Source organism: Stegodyphus dumicola, chromosome 7 (assembly GCF_044657685.1).
Source record: "Stegodyphus dumicola isolate Sdum_Otavi_A_Nest chromosome 7, ASM4465768v1".
NCBI classification, from domain to species: Eukaryota; Metazoa; Arthropoda; class Arachnida; order Araneae; family Eresidae; genus Stegodyphus; species Stegodyphus dumicola.
Window position 1 is genome coordinate 47,210,446 of NC_140774.1, and position 22,000 is coordinate 47,232,445.

Here is a 22,000-nt window from a genome sequence, read left to right on the forward strand (position 1 = left end):
TGGTCTGCACAATGGACGCGGATTCCAGAGGTCCGTGGTTCGATTTCCGGCGAAGGCGTTGCTCATTTTTCAAATCTACTGCTTCCAAAAAATACTACAGGTTTCCAAAAAATACTACAGGTCTCTACAGTGTTAATCACAATGACGCACGTGAGATTAACGTATAATCGAAATTTTATTTTAACATTTGAGGTGAAAAACATTTTTTAGTAAAAATAACTTCTTTCTGAAATTGAAAAACACATTTTTATAAAATAAAAAATTTATGTTTCCTTTTTTCATAATTAAAAAACAAATATCTAAAAAAAGACATAATAATTTTTGAAGGCTCGATACACAGAACGATGTTTAAATTTATTTATTGAATATATTTATGAAGTAAGCTTTAGCAAAGTTTTGGGAATAACGGTAAAACAGATGCTAAATAAATTGAAAAGGGAATTTTAGTCTTTTTCCGTATAATTTTGTCTTAAGCATACAGTCACTTGATCAAAGTTTTGTAGAGGTAAGCCTCAATCTACTCAAATCGGTTTTCATTTTGAATCCTCTTATAATTTTCCATTCAGATGTTAGTGCTTTTTGTATACAAGCCAGTGCTGATTTGTTCTCGTTACGTCAGAGAAAAGGAGAGGATCTGAAGGAAAAATTTGATGTTTTTAATAAGAGTTAAAATATATATCGAAAGAAAAACTATTAACGGTGAAAAGTGTAACTTACTATTCATGTTAGTATATATATTTTATTCAATTACGTATTTGTGCATGCTCTCTTAAGATATTCTTTGTAAATATTCTTTTGGAGATTTTACCGATTTCTGACATCGAACATTTTTTTAACGTACATAATTCGCAATGACAAGTTTTATACGACCGGATAGTGCCTCAGGCACCAGCCACACTTGTGTCGCGAGATTTTACTTCAATGTACGCAAAAGAGATGCGTTGCCACTCCCGGATTAAAATATTTTTATCTTCCACTCCTCATTGTGCTGTTGTTCGGTAAAACGTAAGATATTTAACTTTTCCCTCAACTATTAATTAACAAATTAAGCCATTTAAAAAGCAGTAAACGCAGATTCATTTTAATTATTATTAATTACCACCTGGACGCCTGAAATTACATTAGTTGTTTTCATTAAAATCATTACATATTTTTTATTTTTTGTGTGAGCTATTTTTAAGCAGCTGGCCGTGAAAGCGGCTGTTAACAGAAATAGTGAAAAACCTTATTTATTATGAAATTGAAGAATCAGATGAACAAACCAGTTAGCAATGCGAAACATGTAATAAATTAAAAATTTTTAAAGTATTTTGTAGTTGTAATAATTATCGTAAAAATTTTAGATTAATTTATGAGTCAGAGGTTTGCGAAGTGACTTTAGAAGAGAGAGGTTTAACTGTATCAGTTAAATATATTTTAATTAATATCTACCAGATATATTATTAAAAAATAAAACTCTTAAACATTATAAACCAAACAATTTTATAGATACTTTCCTTCAGAAACATCTTTCATTAATTACGATAACAGTGAAAACGTTTACAAAAAATCTGATGTGGTCACGACGACTTCCTTGTACGGTCTATTAAATAAGCTTTTTAGAACAACAATAAACTGATATCAAATATTGTTAGACTAACTATATATATGGATTATTGGATTATTCATTTATGGCAAAGCAAGGGCTTTCTGTCTAAAGGGAGGGATGCCTTCGTGGAGGACTTTCTAAGGGAAACTGGCTCGTATACACGTTACACATGGCGAAAACCACGAAAACGCTCATGCAGCCAGCCCGTTCGCCCGTTTTCGAACCTCAAACTATATATATGAACTGTTATTATGTATGTAATAAAAACAAACTTAGGAGCAATGACTAGTAGAAATTTTGATGGCGTAGAAGTGTTGATTCATAATGACAGGATATTGGAGGCGAAGGCAGATTAAATCTTAATTTTTTTAAATTTCAGCATACATGTTCAAACACAATCAAGTTGGCACACAGCAAATAAACACAATCAAGTTGGTACATTAATTGTGCCTGTCCCAAAAAGAGGCTGCAGTCCAGCTAAGCCAAAGCCTAGGAAGCAAGTGTGTAATGTTCAGGATGAAATCTTTGACTGAGTTAGTTTTGGTTCTCAGTGCATTTTGATTGGATAGTTAATATTGCTTTAAAATTACTATTGGCTGCTTGAGGTTTTAGTTCCATTTACATCACCAGAATTATGTGAGAGTCATATGACATAGATTTTTCTCGAAATGACGAGGTGTAGAGAGAGGTTACTATTTTTAGAATAGGAAAGGGAAATCAATTTACGCAGCTAATTTAATCTTTTACATATTCTTTATTTCTTGCATTCCTATTTGCAGGAATTTTTTTTTTTTTTTTAATCTGACATTGCCAAAACAAGAATATTTTCGTCATTTAAAGCACTTCTGTAACTAGAAGTATATGTCTATGACCAATGATATCGAAAATAAAGTCTGGGTAATAGATCCAATTTACCTACTACTACTTTTCTTGAATGGAAAGCTGCACTAATTAAAGAATTTCAACTTTTGCTTTTCAAGTGGCCTAATTTCAATTCTTTGCACAGTAAAAATCATCTAGAAAATCTTATTCAAAAACTGCAAGATAACTTTATCATCACGAAGATTGACAAAGCTAGCAACAATTTTAGTGTTATTTGAAAAAAGTTTTACTTCGACCTTCTGCATAATGAATTGAATAACACTTGCACCTACCAAAAGATTACTACCAGCACTAAGATTCTTCTCAATAAATTTAATGCATTACATAAAAGACTTAAAATACATCCCCGGAAATATAATAACAGGTTTGCAAATCTCTATGCACTACCAAAATTTCATAAGTCTCTGATAAAATTCAGGCTCATTGCCAATAGTACCAAAAGTTATCTTAAAGAAATAGATCATCTATTTGCACAAAAACTACGCCTAATACGTGACCTCATTAATGACTATGATTTTAAGGGTCTGCATTGCAACTGGATGATTGCAAGTAACGAAAAAGTTCTAAAAACTGTAAATACACTTAAAATAGAACATATCCAATGCTACGACTTTGAAAACCTCTATACTACATTACCACTTAAAGAAATTTTTAAAAGTTTACTTGCTCTTCCTGATTTATTTCCGCAAATCTCTACAATAATAAATACCGAAAAATGGCAACTTTTTCTCTCAAGCGTACTTTTCAATAATTTTATTCAATTTAACAATAACATCTTTAAACAAATACAAGGAATTCCAATGGGAGGTAGTTTTTCAAGTTCTGTCTGTGAATTATTCCTTTTTACAAAAGAATTGACCTTTATACGTTCACTCAGTAAGGAAGAACATAAATTTTACCAACACGTCAATATATTGATGATGCCTTTAACAAATTCAACAAAATAGAAAGTGCTAATATCTACCCTACATGCTTAAAACTAAATAATACAAATACGGTGCAGCATAATGTAGTCTACCTTGATTTACATATTATTGATTACAATTTATTAAAAGTTTACGATAAAAGAAGAGAATTCAATTTTTCAACACTAAAATTAACCAACTGGAATTCAAATATATCCAAAAGAGTCATCCAAAACACAATCTATTCACAGCTTCTTAGAATTAAAAGAATCTGCAATACAGCAAAACACCATCAAGAAGAAATATTTCGTGACAATCTTGAAAAATAACCTCATTCCCCAAAAAGTCATTAAAAATACCTTAAAAAAAAGCTGGCATTAGCCTTACTAATTTTTAGATTTTTTGAGTTAAATAATGATATTTTATACTTAAAACCCAATGGGACGGTATAAAGTGGATGGCTGATTCTGAGAATCTGTTGTATAGATGTACAGATAATTCTTGTCACTACGTTTTCTTTCCTCCAAAAATTTGGTACAATACTTTTAATACTATCGTTTAAATAGTTTTAAATTACTTTGATGGCCAATTCTACTACTATTATTAACAAACGCGCTTTTTCTGTACATGAAGCTTGATCGCCCTCTAGTTTGAAGAATTACGACTTTTATTAACAAATGACATTTTTTTCATTTTTCTCTTAATTTTGTGGCCATGATAAGTAATTTTTAGTTGAATTAGCCATTTTCGCTTTTGCACCAGTCCTCATTCTTTAAACTACTTGACAGACGCCATTTTGAACTTTTTCCACGTCTTTCGCCCCTCCTTTGGCTTTAGGCGGGTTCCCGCTAACGGACAGTCTTTTGACATTGGCTATTGCCCAGTGACCTTGTTTCCCCCTTCCTACGTCACACGACAAGTTGGAGAGCAGTGAAAAGCGCGGAGGGGAATTACAACCCCTTTTTGTTTTACTCCACGCAAGAGAAGACAGCATTGCAACAGATCTGTTTTTTTTAATGTTTCTTTAAAAAATTTTCCTGTCTTAGCAAGACCCACGCTGTTGGTTGTTTTATTTTTTCCTTATTCTTTTAAATTTGATTTCAGATTCCTTTATAAAGTTTTAATTCTCTAAGCTTGCAGGTCCAGCCCGTACGTTATTGTATATTTTAACTTATAGCATACCGCTATTTATTTTTATTTTTATTTTTATTATTGCTGTACATCGGAATTGCATTTACATTTTTTACACCTTAATGTGTCAATTTATGCGGACGCGTCGGGAAATAGGAACAGAGAATTGAGGCTAAAAAAAATTTTTAGGACAGTTTATTTAATTAATTAAAAATTTTTTGCAACGCAAAGTTTCAATTGTCTGTTTCGGCGAAACGCGTAATGGAGTTGGCTTGGTTCGACATTCGCTCAGAAAATTTCCCTTGAAAAGCCAGAGTGGAGCTCAAATTAAGCTAATTTACCATTTTCCGCTTTTAATTTTTAATATTTTTTACTTGTTCCTTCGATTGTTTTTTACTGAGTTTTATTTTTTGCCTTTAACTTATTTCATCGACTAGTATTTTACTGTGTTTTATAATTTAAATTTTATTTCACCTGTAGCCTAATATTTCACTTCATTCTATTTCATTAGTTTTTAAAACACTCTTAAAATTACCGAAAATATTTCACATATAGTTTTTTATTCGAACTTTTAAAAACTGCTGAATATTCATATGTTGGATTTTTCTTGGAGCCACAGCTTTTGGTAACTTTTTGGCGACCTCACTACAATTTCTCTTCTTATTTCCTTAATTTTGCAGCACATTGCGCAAAAAAATTTTGACCAAAATTGGTCTTTTTTGTATAGTTCTTACAATTTTGCATATATATACTAACATTTAGTACTAAACTAAAACTAAACTCGGGGGCACAAACAGTCCCTAGAGAGTCATGGTCGGCAGTGCCCTGATATTTGCTTTCTCGCTTGACCGTGGTCCCCGGGGTGTTTGTGCATATTTGCATATTGCCTGGACAAGTGGTCAGCTTGTTGCAGGTCCCCCCCCCCCGGTGTTTAGTCCCCAAGCGAACTTGGTACTCATTTTATCGACCCCCTCAAGGGATGAAAGGCTGAGTTAGCCACATTTGGTACTTCCGATCATGGAGGTAACAATAAAAGAAGGGACCAACCCCACACTGCGAGTGAAGTATTGCTCCCAGACTTTGGTCTCCAGATAGGGTGTTTTTTGTTTACACCCAGAAGGTCCCTTGACAGCTTTGATAGTATTTCGACACACGACAGTTCCATACAAATCGAAAAACTGACACTTCTACATAAAAGAAATAGTCATTGTGTGATGGATTGCGATCTGATGACAATGATATTAGTGTTTAAATGTGGAATGGATAGTTATTATTTATTATATCATCAGTGTATTATTAAACTAGGTAAAATCGCTAAAAAGGTATTGAGTTCTCTGCCAAATATATTTACTAGAAGATTTGAATTTGATAATGAAGGTATCCTAAAGCATGTTTTCAGTCAAAAATTTGAAACTTGATGGCTAAATGTAAATATAAAATCATGCATGTTAAAAATGTTTGTAATTAGGCACATAGTTCAGGTTACGTTTTTAATTAAATAGACTCAGGCATGCAAGGGCCATCTGGGTAAGGGAGAAGCGCCATCGTGGAGGAATTTCGAAGAAAAACTGACCTTTGAGTGGGTATTAAAAATAATGCATGTAATTTTCATTCAATTTATATTTATATGTACTTCTGATGTAAAAATTTTGGTAAAATTTTTTTATGTAAATTTCGGGTATAGTGCTAAATTGATGCAAATTATTTTACTCGAAAAATATAGTGAATGTACAGAAATTAAAGATTTGCACACGCCGAAAATTAAAAATATGAAATATATAAGCATATGCATATGCTTGCAAAAGAATGTATCTGACTTTAACGAAATACATAAATATTTATAAAATTATTTATAAATGTATTTGGAAATGAAGGGTTTATTCATTCATAAACTCCTGTGAAAGTTACTGTGAAGAAATACGGTTATTAAATATATCTGAATTTATAATGATTATAAATATTATCTAATTATATAATAACCTTAACGATTAATTGTAAACATAAATTGAAATTGTAATACGTTTATTACGTTTTAACTTACGTTAAATACATTTATTACGTTTTAAATTATTTAAGCAAGAATTGTTCGTACTGAAAAGCAATCTGTTAAAAGGTATTGTAAAACAAATTCTATGAGATGCTTACTTAAGGAAGTAGTGTAGAAGAGTTTCAGAATATGTATTGTTGAAATTAAGGGTGAAAAAAATCTGATAAGTATTAAAAGAATTATTCCCTTACATTTTATAATAACTCAGTTACAAGTTTTAAATAATACTTTTAAAAATCCTTTTTTTTTATTCCCTTTCAGAAACATTCAGAGAAAGTTAAGTACATGGAAATCAGCACCAATATTTAATGTATTTCACTATTGAAATAAAAGGTGCCCTAATTTGAAATGGACCGAATAGAGCGCTAATTATAAATTGACTCAGATTTTCGATTTAAAAGATGCCTCAAAAACTAAAAAATCATGTCATATTTAAGAGAGGATTTTAGCAAGAAGCTCTATAAATAGAAAAGAAATAATGTGTAATTTTAATATTAAAATTTTGCGTTACTTCTTAATTATAAAATTCAATAAAATTTTATCTTAATTTTTGTAATCTTTTACCGAATAAAATCGAATTGCCTTGATTTTTTTAATGTAATTAAGAAAGAGCTGTGAAAATATTTCATTCAAATTAAACTGTTCTGAGCAAACTGTTCTGTGAAAAGAACATTTAATTCTGTTCAAAATGAAATTGTGTTTAAAAATATATTCTTTTCAGATACGTAGAACTTTGAAATATTGCAGAAAAAGAAAATATATGTATATTTACAATGTAATTACAAAATGTTTACATCCGATTGTGTCAAAACCCATTGATCTTAATGGTAAGTTACTGAATGTTTTGCTCTTCACAAAGGGATTGCCAGTGCTTCAAAGCAGTGTATGGGAAAAAACCGCTTAGAGCCTCTCCTCTTTCTTCCTTCTTTCATGCTTCCGATCGCAATAAAAAAAAAAAAAAAAAAAAAAAAAAAAAAGAGTGGTGCATAATTAGATATTAAAGCAGTCCGATATTCACAATTTCAACATTCTGCTGCTAATAGTTTTTGAGTTATGCGAGATACATGCATACATACGTATATACAGAAGCCATGAAAAAAGTCCGTTTGAAATCCATTTTAAATCCATTTTTAGAAGCTGTTTAAAAAAAGGAGTCCTTTATTCTGTTCGTAAGCTTAAAAGTGACGAAAAAAAATGCCCCCCTCCCAAAATGGATTCGGGAACGGTTAAAATGGATATTTCCGTATGATACCCGAAATATTTCGCAATCACATTACATTACTTCCTTTACTTTGTACAAAGAAGTAGTAACTCAGTAGTCAAGATTCAGTTTTATAAGTTGGCAACAATAGATACTATTTAGGAGAGAGGCAAAATATTTGCATATTTTTTATCCTCTTTTATTTTTGCAATTTTTGAAAATTTTCTTAAAAACACTTTTTTAAGATAGAAAAGTATAACATGAAATTTTCAGATAACATTTATTTCTAGAGGGTGGGCTTTAAAATTTACAGCAGAGAAGATAGATTAACTTGATCATTTTTTAACGCGATTTTAAATCTAAATTAAGGACGCGTGGCTTACGTGACATCCTCCGCCTTCACTATACACAAACATATGAATTCAGTGAGGGCCATTTAATTTATCCATTTCATATTACACGGTATCATTCGTTATATGCTCATATTACTAATATTCTCTTCGAATAGCTTATTCACAAACACAACCAGAAGATTGAAAAGCAAATTTCAATTCACCAGGGATAACTGAGAGCTCTGTTATCTTTCACTAAGAATTAGTTTCTTTCATTTAACTAAAACGCCGAGAAAAGGAGTGTATAGTATAACCAGGCCCGCGCCAAGCCTAATCGGCGCCGTCATGCAAATGTCTAGCGAGCGCCTTTATGTAGTGACGATATTAAAGGGACATCGCTTATGGTTCCCATTTAAAATGAAGCATTGTTAACATAATAATATGAAAAACCAAGAAAATTACATTTCCTCTTTTGCCTAACTATGCAAATATTTTGTGCTTTGTTAAAAACCACACTCAAGCATAGTTATTGAAGAATTATACATACATTTATTTACCACCCAACCGGTATAATGCCGAAGGGCTCGGGTTCGAATCCTGGAGATGACATGGATGTTTGTAAATGTATAGTGTGCGTGTGGCATGGGGGTACTCCAAATAATCGAATGGAAAACCCTCTCGAAAGGTTGGTGGAGAAGAAGAAGGGTGAGAGACGCTCGGACCCTCCCCCCCAGGCCGCTCTCATCCTAATTGGGGGCAAAACTGAGCTAAATACATGGAGGTAAGAAAGGAAGGAGTGGCTAATCCGGCATTAGAAGTGAAGCATCGCTCCGAAGCTTCGGTCACCAGATGGGGTGTTTTTTGTTTACATTCAGAAGCTCGCTTGACAGCGCTCTGATAGTATTTCAACACACGTGCCAAACAAATCGAAAAACGGGACACTTCTGCATAACAGAAAAATTCCTAGTGTGATGGATAATAGCAGTTTGTATAGTTTACTGACATTTATGCAAAAATCACATCAATGTTATTTTTCAATAACTAACAACAGCGATTTTGATTATGAATTTGTTTTATAAAATTCTAAGCTGTTTAACTACAAAAATATAGATTTTAGCAAAAACGTTATACTTAAAGAATGAAAACTATTGTACCTCACCGTACCTTTAAAATTGTATATATCTTTCGATACCCTTGATAGAGTATTCGTTACTTTTATTTTATGTTCCAAAAGCGAAAATGTTTTAAATGAAATAAATTTTTTTCACATCCACATATTATTGTAACATATACTTTTTTTAGAATTAGTGTAAATTACTTTACTCGAAAAATATAGTGAATGCACAGAAATTAAAGATCTTCACATTCCGGAACTGAAAAATGGTATTTATGAATGTGCTTGCAAAAAGCATGTATCTGCATTTAACAAAATACGTAAATATTTATTAAATTATTTATAAATGTATTTGAAATGAAGGATTTATTCATTCATAAACAACTGTGAAAGTTACCGTGAAAAAAATCTAATTATTAAATGTATCTAAATTTATAATGATTATAAATATTATTTAAATATATAATAACCTTAACATTGAATTGTAAACATAAATTGACATCCTATTGACAAATACGTTATAAAACTAGTTAAGCAAGAATTGTTCGTACTGGAAAGCAATCTGTTAAAAGGTATTGTAAAGCAATTTCTATGAGATGCTTACTTAAGAAAGTAATAAAGAAGAGTTTTGGAATATGTATTGTTGAAATTTAGGGTAAAAAAAATCGGATAAGTATAATTAAAAGAATTATTCCCCTTACATTTTATAATAACTCAGTTACAAGTTTTAAATAATATTTAAAAAATAATCCTTATTTTATTCTCTTTCAGAATGATCCAGAGAAAGTTAAGTACTATTTAAAGTATTTCGCTATTAAATTAAAAGGTGCTCTAATTTGAAATGGTCCGAATAGAGCATTAATTATAAATTGACTTATAGTTTTCGGTTTAAAAGATAAAAATCATGTTATATATGAGAAAGTATTTTAGGAAGAAGCTCTATAAATTGAAAAGAAATAATGCATAATTTTAATAACACTGTTGCGTGCGTACGGGTTCGTTACGAAATGAATGCACAAGTCCTATGAAAAATGAACAAAAAATTTATTATTATCACAAAATGCTTAAATTCCCTCAGATATTCTTTCAGTTTTACAATATCTCACAGTAGTTATCTTCTAACTACTCAAACGTTCACTTCAAACAGCTTACTTCAAAACAGCTAGAGAAAGCTAATCCGCGATTTCGCTACAGTCAACAAGAGCAGTTTTCTAATCAACAACAAACTAAGTAACTACTATGAACTGAGAGGTTTTCCTCCTTTTATAAGATTTTAAAATCGCGCGCGAGAATTTTCTAGTACTTTCTCGAAATCTAAAAGAGATATTTATTAAATATTACATGCACGCGCTCTTGTATTTTCAATTTTCCGGCTTAGCTTTCTTTTAATATTCGTCACGCGCTGCACTGCGCGGGAAACTGTAGTTTAGGCCTGACTCCTTTTCGTCGAATCAGGTTCCACAACCACACCTTGTCTCCTTCGTTGAATCTGCGTCCAGTAGCTCTCGTGCCGTATCTCGTCTTCACTTTCTCCGTCGCCAAGTTGACTCGCTTTCGCGCAGAACGATGCATCACTTCAAACCAGGCCTGGACATCTTGGATGTGTTCCTCAGGCGATGAAGGCGCACCCATAGGGTGACCAAACAGGCGTTCACAAGACAGACGAAGATCTCAACCGAAGAGCATCTGGGATGGAGAACAGCTGGTAGTCTTGCGTTTCTTTTCGACCCTAGCATGATTTCGGCAGCTTCTCGAGCTGGTTCTTTCGGACAAAGCGTCGGCATTTGCAGGTGAGGATCCCTTCTGAGGATGAATAGTCATGTCTTCGGATCCTGAAAGCAGTTTATTGTTTTTGAAGTCTGAGGAAAAATTGTATTTCCTTAAAAAGTCCAGTCCGAGTATGCATGGATCTGTAATATCCGCTACATATGCCGTGTGATGGTAGGCGGCACTTCCAAACATGATGATCAGGTTTAACTTCCCAGCTATGTCGCTCTTGTCACCAGACGCAGTCTGAAGGGTAACACAGGATGGCGTCCAAATAAGTTTATCTTTAAACTGTTCAGCTAAATCTTTCCTAATGATGGTAACATTAGCTCCTGTGTCAATGATCATATTGCAAGGAACTCCATCGATATGCCCATTGATGGACAGTCCGTTACTGTTGCCCCTCACCATAGAAATCTTGAGTGCTTTAAAACAAGGTTTTTCATTATCTGGCAACCTCCGTTCCTTGATATGATCATTAATTTGTTTCCTGCGTCGTTGCTCAGAAATGGTCTCAATTTTCGTAACCTGGGGTGTTCTGCAATTCTTTTGTACGTGGCCTTCAGCTCCACAGTTCCAGCACTTTAGTTTCTTGTCAATCTTTTTCCGTCCCATGGCATTTAATTGTCTGTTTAACCCGCCTCTCTTATTTTCAGTGCTCTGGGGTGTTCTGCAGTTCCTTCGTATGTGACCTTCAACACCGCAGTTCCAGCAATTTATGGTTGGTTTCTTCTCACCAATATTTCGTCTCAAGGCGTTCACTGGTCTTGTCAAATCTTCCATTTTATTATCCGTGCCCTGGGGTGTTCTGCAATGCCGTCGTATGTGCCCTTCAATACCACATTTCCAACACCTTACAGCAACTTTGTTCCCACTCCTACTCCGTCTCAAAGCGTTGACTTTTCTGGTTAAATCATCTAATCGAGCCATCAGTTGATCCACTGGCTCGTGGACTCGCACAGCTCTGACTGGGTAGCGATCTATACTAGTTGCTTGCTGGGCTGCCTCGAATTTCATGGCGTACAACAGAGCTCTTTTTATGTCATTCACATCCGCCCTTCGCAGTGCTCTCTGTATTTCAGGGTCCCGGATGCCATCGATGAAATATTGCAGCGACAGGTTTTCTCTTGTTTCTATCGGGCTCTCCGAAAAGGCGTGATGTGACAGCCTTTCAACATCCGTGGCGAGCTCCTGAAGAGTTTCGGTGGGATTTCTGCTGACGGGATTTTAGTTGAAGCCTGCTATAGTCTTTTAAACACTTCTCCCCAAAGTGCAGCTTCAGTGCGCCGGATAGAGCATCAAAGTCTAATCTCTGGTTTTCGGGAAGAGTCTGCAGGATATCCGCTGCGTCTGCTCTCAGAGAAGCGGCGAGATGACAGGCCTTAGCTTGGGAATCCCATTCATTCGCATCCGCAACTATAGAAAATTGGATCTTATACACTTGCCAGGAGGTCTCCCATCATATGTCGACAGCTTCAGAGAGGGACGACCAGACATAGATAGAAATTTGAAACTTGCAGAATTATTTCCTGCTGTCGCTATGCATTTCTTTAGGCTGTCAACTTCTTTGCCAACGGCAGCAGAAACCCTGTCATCAATTTGTTCTTCCTTCTATTCGTTGCTCCACAGCAGAAACTCTATCTTCTATTTGATGTTTTACAGAAGAAACTCCGTAATCGATTTGTTGTTCTACGGCCGAAACTCTCTCTTCTATTTGTTCTTTGACAGAAGAAACGTTTTCTTCAATTTTCCCAACTTTGTTTTCAACCGCGTCTATTCTGCCTTCCATAGCTTCAGATTTATTTTCTATTATGCAGGTAATTTCTCTTTTCATCTCTTCTTGGCCTGTTTGGATTTCATCTCATCTTTAACAGAATCTTTCATGTTTTCCTGACCAGCATCCATCTTTTCTTTCATTTCTTCCTTAAATGCAGCAAAAGCAGTAATTAGCTGCCTCAATTGTTCCTCCATCGCTCTAGTAATTGGCATTCAAATCCCACTTCTGACACCAAAAATTGTTGCGTGCGTACGGGTTCGTTACGAAATGAACGCACAAGTCCGATGAAAAATGAACAAAAAATGTATTATTATCACAAAATGCTTAAATTCCCTCAGATATTCTTTCAGTTTTACAATATCTCACAGTAGTTATCTTCTGACTTCTCAAACGTTCAAAAGAACTTAGTAATTTAAAACAGCTAGAGAAAGCTAATCCGGGAATTCGTTACAGTCAACAAGAGCAGTTTTCTAAACAGCAACAAACTACGTAACTACTACGAACTGAGAGATTTTCCTCCTTTTATAAGATTTTAAAATTGCGCGCGAGAATTTTCTAGTATTTTCTCGAAATCAAAAAGAGATATTTATTAAATGTCACATGCACGCGCAATTGTATTTTCAATTTTCCGGCTTATCTTTCTTTTAATATTCGTCATGCGCTGCACTGCGCGGGAAATAAAACCATTTAATTTACAATTCAACTAACATAAGCTATTTAAATACAAATCCGTAACAATACATTAAACTTTGATTTTAAATTTTGTAGTCCTTAACCGAATCAAATCGAATTTCCTTAATTTTTTTTCCTAATGTAATTAACAAAAACTCGTGAAAATATTTCAAATTAAACCATTCTGAGTAAACTGTTCTGTGAAAAGTATAGCAGTTAATTCCGTTCAGAATGAAATGTTGTTTAAAACTATTTTCTTTTCATATACTTAAGACTCTGAAGCATTGTAGAAAAGGAAAATATGTACATTTATATGCATATTTACGACGTAATTACAAAATATTTACATCCGATCGTGTCAAAACCCATTGAACTCAATGGTAAATTACCCAGTGTTTTGGTCACCAAAGAAGGGATCGCCAGTGCTTCAAAGCAGGGTATGGGGAAACCGGTTTAGGGCCACTTCATCTAACTTCCTACCTCCATGGCTAAAACGCACTGTCACCTGTAAGGGGCTTAAGGCTGTTGCCACTCTTTGCCAGGAGGAATTTCGGGGGCTTGGGTCAGACAAGTGAACATTAGTCAACAACAACATGTTATAAAAAAGTAACACTGCAAGCGACGCGAAATAATACTCTAAACGCATTGGATACCAGATATATTGCTGAACACTATTTATTATCTTAAAATTAGAAACAAGTTAACATGCATATCTAATAAATTTTCACAATAAATTGTTGTTCGCAGCATAGTTTAGGCCAAGGATCAAAATGTGATTACAACAGGGAACAAAAAATGCTCTAGGGCTGATATCCAAAATTCTTTTCTGCACACTGCTATGTTGTTGACAACGATATAGCTTAGAGTTTCAACCGGCGATGCTTCAGTTTTTTTCAAAAGTTTGCAAAAACTTCAGTTCGTGCATACGATCTATACTATTTATATCGCATCGATTTTTATCACTTAATGCTTTTTGCAGTTTCTGACATAAGTTGAGCCGATCTTGTAAATGTTATGTGAACGAAAATACGTGATGCCGATGCGTATAGGATACAGGAGCGCAGTAAACGCGTTTGATAAATTGCTTGAGTCTATTGTTGCAATTGTAGAAATTTGTGCAACATTTATCTTTTTGGTGATTGCTTGTTGTTATTGTTATACTGCATAAAAAAAGGTAAGTGCAGTCACGTATTATGTTAAGCTTAGGTTAGCTTTTTAATTCAGAAAAGCGACGATTTGAACATAATTACTCGAAAAATATGGTTTTTTTTTTTTTTTTTTTTTTTTTTTTTCATGAACCATTTGTTTATTAAACTAAAAATTATTATTTTTCGAGAAGAAAGGATTGACATATTTATGGAGTACTACTGAATTTAAAATATACATATTTGAGATTTTAAGTGAAGTAAAAATATAGAAGGTATTCTGAAATCAAAAATTAGCCATTTTCCGATTTGTAGTTATACGGAAAACCGAAGGAAAATGTTTCGTTATTTTCATTAAATCTTAAAGACATACTTTGAATTTAATTTATTTACTTTAATAAACAAAAGAGTATTACCACCTCTTTGAATTATTTGGTATTGTTCCAATAATTTGTATATTTTCCAAGCAATGGTTTAAGATATACTCACTTCTTCAAAAGTAAAGTAAAATATTTCAAAGTGACTTTCCGAGTGTTTTTAAGGAAGAAGTGTTTTAATCAATAGTTCTTATAATAGTTAGTTTCTACTTTTATTTTGACTTCCCCTTTTTCTGTTTTCCTATTTCCCTGAATGTCGGAAGAAAATCAGAAAAAAAAAAAAAAAAAAAAAAAAGAATAAAAAACTGTTTGAGTATCAGAATGTAATGAAGAAAAAGAAGGTGAGAGGAAGACTTAATAAGCCAGAACTTTAAAATTACTCAAGTTTTTCCAAAACCCAAAGAATATCCAAGCGAACGCTACTAGCACTAGTTGTCTATCAACTTCTCAGCTACCACTGAAATTACCAGAAGAGCCTAATAAACAGAAAGTGTTTTCACCCAGGAATTACCTTTAACTTCAATGCAGCTGGTCGAAAAAACCAGAAGAAATACTATTGAAATCTACAATTTCTGCAGTAGATACGCATTTGCCTGTGCCTGATGATGTCGGATTAATGCATTATGCCCAAGCCCATTAATTGCCATCCCAAGTTCAAGCCTTAATAGAAAATTGTCTTGGATATTACCCAAACCTGGTTTCGAATTTCTGTTTCCCTAACGACAAAAATGGACGTAAATTTTTTTAGATGTACTTTTGTCGAATCTTGTCAAACAACAAAAGAGTTAATCCGACTTCTTAGAACGATTACGAAAGAATAAAGCTGTTAATTCGGAATTTCAAATTTTATTAAAAAAAAGACTAAGCATTGGCGCGATGTTATTGAAAGAATTATCTATGCCATTCAGTTTTTAGCCAAACAAAACTTAGCCTTGCGTGTTCCAGAAACAAATTATTCGAAAGAAATAATAATTTTTTAAAGTATGTAGAAATTATCACAATATTTGACCCTATCATGTCTCTCCATATTAATAAAATTCAAACTAAACAAAATATGCTTCATTACCTTAAAGATAAAAATTCAAAATAAAACAATTAACTTATTAGGGGATAATATAAAGTAGATTATTTTAAAAAATGTCAAACAGGCAAAGCATTTTTCTATTTTAATTGATTGCACCCCTGATGCCAGCCATCAAGAGCAGATATCAATTTGTATGAGGTATCGTAATAGAAAAAATACAGACAAGGTTTGAAGAAAGGTTTTTAGTATTTTTTATTACAACAGATACGACCAGTGGAGGACGAACAACATTCATAAAGACTTTAGAGGAAAATGGTTTAGATATTAGTAATTTACGCGGGGAAGAATACGACAATGGTTCAAACATGAGAGGTAAACAATTTTCGAGTAATTATGCTGAAATCGTCGCTTTTCGGAATTAAAAAGTTAACCTAAGTTTAACATAAAATGTAACTACATTTACCTTTTCTATGTAGAAGAAACAATAATAACAAGCAATCACAAAAAAGATAAATGTTGCAACATATTACTACGATTGCAACAGTAGACATAAAATAAGGACTAAGCAATTTGTCGAATGCGTCTACCCTTACATCGGCATCAAGTATTTTCGTTCAAATAAGACAGAAGAGAGCATCAGAGACGAACTCCTGCTCTGGTTATAATTTTCTGTCAAATAAGACAGTGTGCTAGAAGGAAGGGGCCCTCAGACCTGGCAAGCTTGAGGCTGCCTTAGCACAGTTAAACGCCCCAACCCCTACAGGCGATCCAAGAGGCCGCTAATCTATCGGTCTAGCCGACGAGCTAAGACTAATCTGAGTTGACAGGAATACTCAGCAACCCATATTCCACATTCCTGTTCTGGAGGGATGGTAAAACATCAACAGGGATGCCATCAACAGGGACCCCAACCCCGGATAGCAAAGCTTAAACACTTTCAGACAGCCCGGGCAATCAGTCCGGCCTGCTAACACTACGTTATGGTATACAGATGTCGGCTTTAGGCATTCCCAGAGGGAAACAAAGGAAGGATATGAATATGCAGTTTTGAAACTCCAGGCGCACTAAAAACCTCAAGCAGTTTAAAGGCTCGTTGAATTCGACAACTCCATCAACGGGTGTGTTTCGCCCCGGACAACCATGAATATCTGACTATATAGTTCCAACGGAACGGACAAGACAGTACCATACGGTCCCTGCCGAACCTAAAACAGCCATTTCCAGCAATGACTCCAGTCCTGGGGAGACTGATTTTAAGCATCCGTGGCCGAGACTACCTAGGTACAGATCATAATCAGTAGTTACCCAGGTTTTACCTGAGTCGACCTCCAGAGGGGCGTTCAAATAAAACAAGAATTTTCCTGTTCAGACAGGCACCGAGCCGTTCAGACAGGCCTTTAATGATTGCCCGGCGCTTTTTTGATTCGTCGCCGTCGTGCGCCGCACGACCTTGCACCTATTGTCTATAACCCTAAAGTGATCATCCCAGATTTTGTATACGCTTGTGTCGTCGGTTCTTCCGAATGTTTTTCGAAATTATCAGGTACTGGAAATCTAAATAAAACAAAATTTGGTAACATAATTTTTTTTTTTTCTCGAGTGTCAATATTTTCTGAGACGGTAACATTAGCTCAGCGGTGAAACCCAGCCAGCAGGTAAAGTAATGTGCGTTGATGACAAGAAGGCGCTAATTATCAGACGCTAAGGACAAGAAGAAGCAATAATTGAAATTCCCAATGAGGACTGTGAAAGTTATCTTTGGCCACTTTTTAGGTAATCTAAAAATTTATCATAATTAAAAGAATTTTCTGAATTTGTCTGAAATCGGAGCATTTCATTTTAAGAAAGGTATTGTACAATATTGTATGAGGTGGTCAGGGTTATGGAAATCGACAGGTTCGACTTTCAAATCCCTGTGAAGAATAGAACTCAACAGAAATTAAGGTGCTTCTGTGATTATAGGTAGGCATATATTTTCAAAGCCTTTTACAGTGAACAGTTTTAGCTAAAACTCAAGCTGGTGCAGCATATGTGATAGTAGTGCTTATAACTGTGTTAAATAGTAGAAATCTGGATTCGATTGCTAGGATGAGATTTCCTCCTAATAACGCAATTTGGCTCATTAGAGATACATTCACTATGTTGAGAACATTACTAATATGTTCTTAGAAGCTTAGTTTATGATCTCTGATGACTCCCAAGTACTTAATGGAAAAACGCTTGATTTTTTACCTCAAAGATAATTAAGTAGTTGTTGACTTGGACGTCGAATCTTACGGTTGTGGAGAAGCCCAGTGTAACATTTACTTGGGTTTATTTTGAATCTCTGCTTATCCCACTATTCTTCAATTTCATTAAAGTCTTCTTGAATCTTTGTAAACGCATGGTTATCTTTAAGTGAAGTTGCAAATAAGGCAGCATCGTCTACATAATTTGCATATTTGCAGTTTCTGAAAGGCTCAGGCAAGTCATTGATTAAAATATTATATAAGACTGGCTCAAGGAAACTCCTGAATGTATAATTTTTATTTTGTTTGGAAGAAAAGGGCCATTTATATTTTAAGGTTTTTCATGCAGTCATATGAACTTATAAGTAAAACGTTTGTGGATGGAAAACGCCACCTAGCCTTACTAAAGGTCTTCTCAAAGTCCAGAAAACAGGCAATGGTATTTTAATTGTTCAGATGTTTTCAGATTGTTTCAGGTATCCTTTGAATTTCACGAATAGTAAAATGAACTGTCATAAATCAAAGTGCGGAAGATGTTTCGGTGCTTAAGGTATTAATTTGTTTGAGAATAGCATTTTTAAACAGCATTTTGAAAGTGAAGAGCAGATTGATGGCTTGCAACTCTTAAGGTTGAAAGGGTCATTCCCAGGTTTTCTCGAACATAATGATAAGTGCTGTTTTGCAGAAATCAGTATAGTAAAACTTTTGCCAAGGCATACGTAAAAAGGATTGAATAAAAAAGCAAAGGTTTTTTGTATTGGAATGTCCTTAATGCTTTGTTCGAAATGTGGTCAAAACCATAGGCTCTACAGGCATTAAGTTCTTTGATTAATAACTTAAGATCGCTGGAACATGTAGGGAAAAGCTTTTAATGTAGAGGACTCCTTAGAAATCTTCCAATAAGGTGTATTAGTATTTTCGGCAAATTCAATGTCTGTATCAATGAAACAGGAGTAGTAAAGTCTTTTCCTAAGCTAACAACAAAGAAATTTGCCATTTCTCCTTGAATATCCCTAAATCCAGATATTCCGGGGATATGTCTAGTATATTCATGCCTGCTTCTTACGTTTTCGGCAAATTTTCCAAAAAGAATTGTTTCTGATTGACATGGTATTTAAAATTTTGCGCTTTGTTCTGGTTTTTTTTTTTTTTTTTAATTTTATTGTTGATTCTTTGAGTGGCATCTAACTGCCTTACGTGTCGGATGCTGCATGTCGTGTCTAGAATCTAGAATCACTGAAGATAATTCCAACTTTTGCTGAGGACAAGTATGTCTCTGGCAGAATGTCAAAATTTTGACTCATACATTATGAAGGATATCACGTTTTAACAGATCGCTCAATTCATTCCAGCTCCTTATAATAACATTTTTATTGATATAAATGGAGAAGTCGTATAATGTAAGTAGAATCGGATTATGATTAAAAGATAGTTTAAAGTGCGGCCTTAGATAGATCTTTTGTAGAAGCACAATGCCCAAGACATCTGCTAGATAGTTAAATAAATAAAGGTAGAAAGTTATGTTTTCAGGGCTTAGGATTGTAATGCTCGGTTTGGTTGTACAGTAGCAGAGTAACATACTTCTTTTTGGTAGCAAATTAGGCCTCTGCTAAGTTTGTTCCTGTGACTGTTTCACGCTGTCAGTTTGAAGTTATCGTCATCTGCAACTAAAGCCGGAAGCCTAGAGTAAAAAATAATGTGAAGATCGCTAAAGATAAAGCACTTATTTGATAGACTGTGAAACGATATTAATAACAACGGCCACAGAAGCTTCTGTTGAGCATAAACCATTTAAGAGAAAAAACATTAATACTTTATTTGATATAAATCAACCTGATACTTTCTCTGTTATTTTATCTGTCAAACCGAATGATGCTGTAATTAGCAATATTCACTGAATCACAGTTTCGCAAATGCGTCTCATTCAGGAGGTTAATGTCAGTGTCATTCGAAGAAATGAATTGCTTGATTACAGAGAAGATAGTTTTTAATACATCCAAGAGGCAAATTTTATTTAATTAATTACATACTGAGATGTAAAATGGTGATGTCGAATGGTAGTCTGATTACAGCCTCTTCAATAGCTCTGTTGCCTTATAACAAAGGCTCATTCTCAGTTATGCCGTAAAATGTTTCATTAGGGTTACACCTTAACCCTGGGTCTCAACAGTCTTTATTTTGTTTTGAATTGTTGCTTTTTTGGTCACCGCATCAACCCTCTAATTTTTAAATATGTTTTGTTCCATTTTTAGTGTATATAATAGAACTGATGGTACTGCTTGGACAGATGAATTGTACGTGCTCAATCTATATTTATTTTTACGATAAATTTTAGTGCAATAAGAATACATTGCCAAGGCAAAGGATTCATTCCCCCCATCTCGCCAGACCCATCCGTATAAACATCGAGCTCTCTGATTTAAAGAATATTTCTTAGATAACCTCTTAACATCCTTTTTGGCTGGATGTATCCTAATACATCTATTCTGCTTTTACGCGAACTTTTTTACACGAATTCAAAAGTCAGAGGGTGTTCGTATATATTTTAGAAAGATTTCGATAAAGAATTAAATTAAAGTAAATATTCTGAAATAAAATTTTTGGGCAACAATTTATTACTTGAAATGAAAAATATAGTCCGCTACTTCTAAATCTATTCTTCTTTCAAAATATCGCATGTAAACAAGCTGTGAATTGAAGGATATTTTTTTACGTTTCCCGAGGAGACACATTTCTGAAAATATGTTCTTCAAAAACGTTGTGAAATACATCATATTAAAATTCCAAGTGCAAAATAAGCAATATTGTTTATTGGAAAGGAAAAAAAACCATCAGTTATTACTTCTATAAGGAAAGAAGATTTCAAGCAAATACCCGAAAAAAGTAACATATTGCTTCTAACGATTTTAAAGTTAAATCATTAGTAACAATAGAAAATCCACTGACGCAGAAATCAGTAAAAAAGTGTTTAAATACATCTGTAGCAACAACCCATAAAATAAAAATTTGCAAATGAAAAAAGCTAAAAATTATAATTATCATCAGCGTTTTCCGAAGCATGTGCACAGCACAGAACAATTTGTACTAGCTTGTGCTACAACTACTTAGCTGGAGATAAATGGAAATACATTGCGAACTCTGATGAAGCATAGATTTATCTAAATGACTGCAACAAAAAAAGTCTATTTAATTATTGAAAACAAAGAGAAATAAATGTAAAATCCTAGTTCCATCAGTCCAAGGAAAGTTTCAGTAAGGCACTTATGATTGTTCCAGGATTTTCTTACAATTGGAAATTTTAAATATGAAAAGAGGGAAAATGTTAAAATTAGTCCAAAGTACTCTCAAGAGTAAATTTTACGTCCGATATTTACAGAAAAAATTCCATTTCTCTGTCGCAGTGACTTTCAGAGACTGAACCTTCGTGGAGACAAAGCAATAAATAAAGCTTGAACATTAAAAAAAATTCTTTACAATTTAAATATTAATTAAATAGCCCAGAAAACGCTATACAAATGTGTAAACACCCTCTTAGATATTTCTTTCTTTTTTCATGAGGGTCATTTTGATTTAACTCGAGCTCGTCAAATCAATTTCTAAGAAATTTTCCCTTAAATTCTAAGAAAAACAATTTTTATTTGTGGCATAGTAATACATGCATGCATGCATGCATGGATAGATTACAAGGGAAGGGAATGAAACGTCTTCCACGCGTATTAAGTACCATTACTTAATATAATCGACTTTTTCTTTTGTTTATAATCTAAGCGTACTTAGAATTTGGAATTAAAACGAACTTTGGTATCATGG

At 33.8% G+C, this 22,000-nt stretch overlaps 1 protein-coding gene across 1 annotated transcript in view; it reads right to left on the minus strand.

The window, feature by feature from the left end:
• Positions 1–22,000, minus strand: part of LOC118181212 (glucose transporter type 1-like) — a 289,653-nt gene that overhangs the window by 15,427 nt on the left and 252,226 nt on the right. The window lies entirely within an intron of this gene.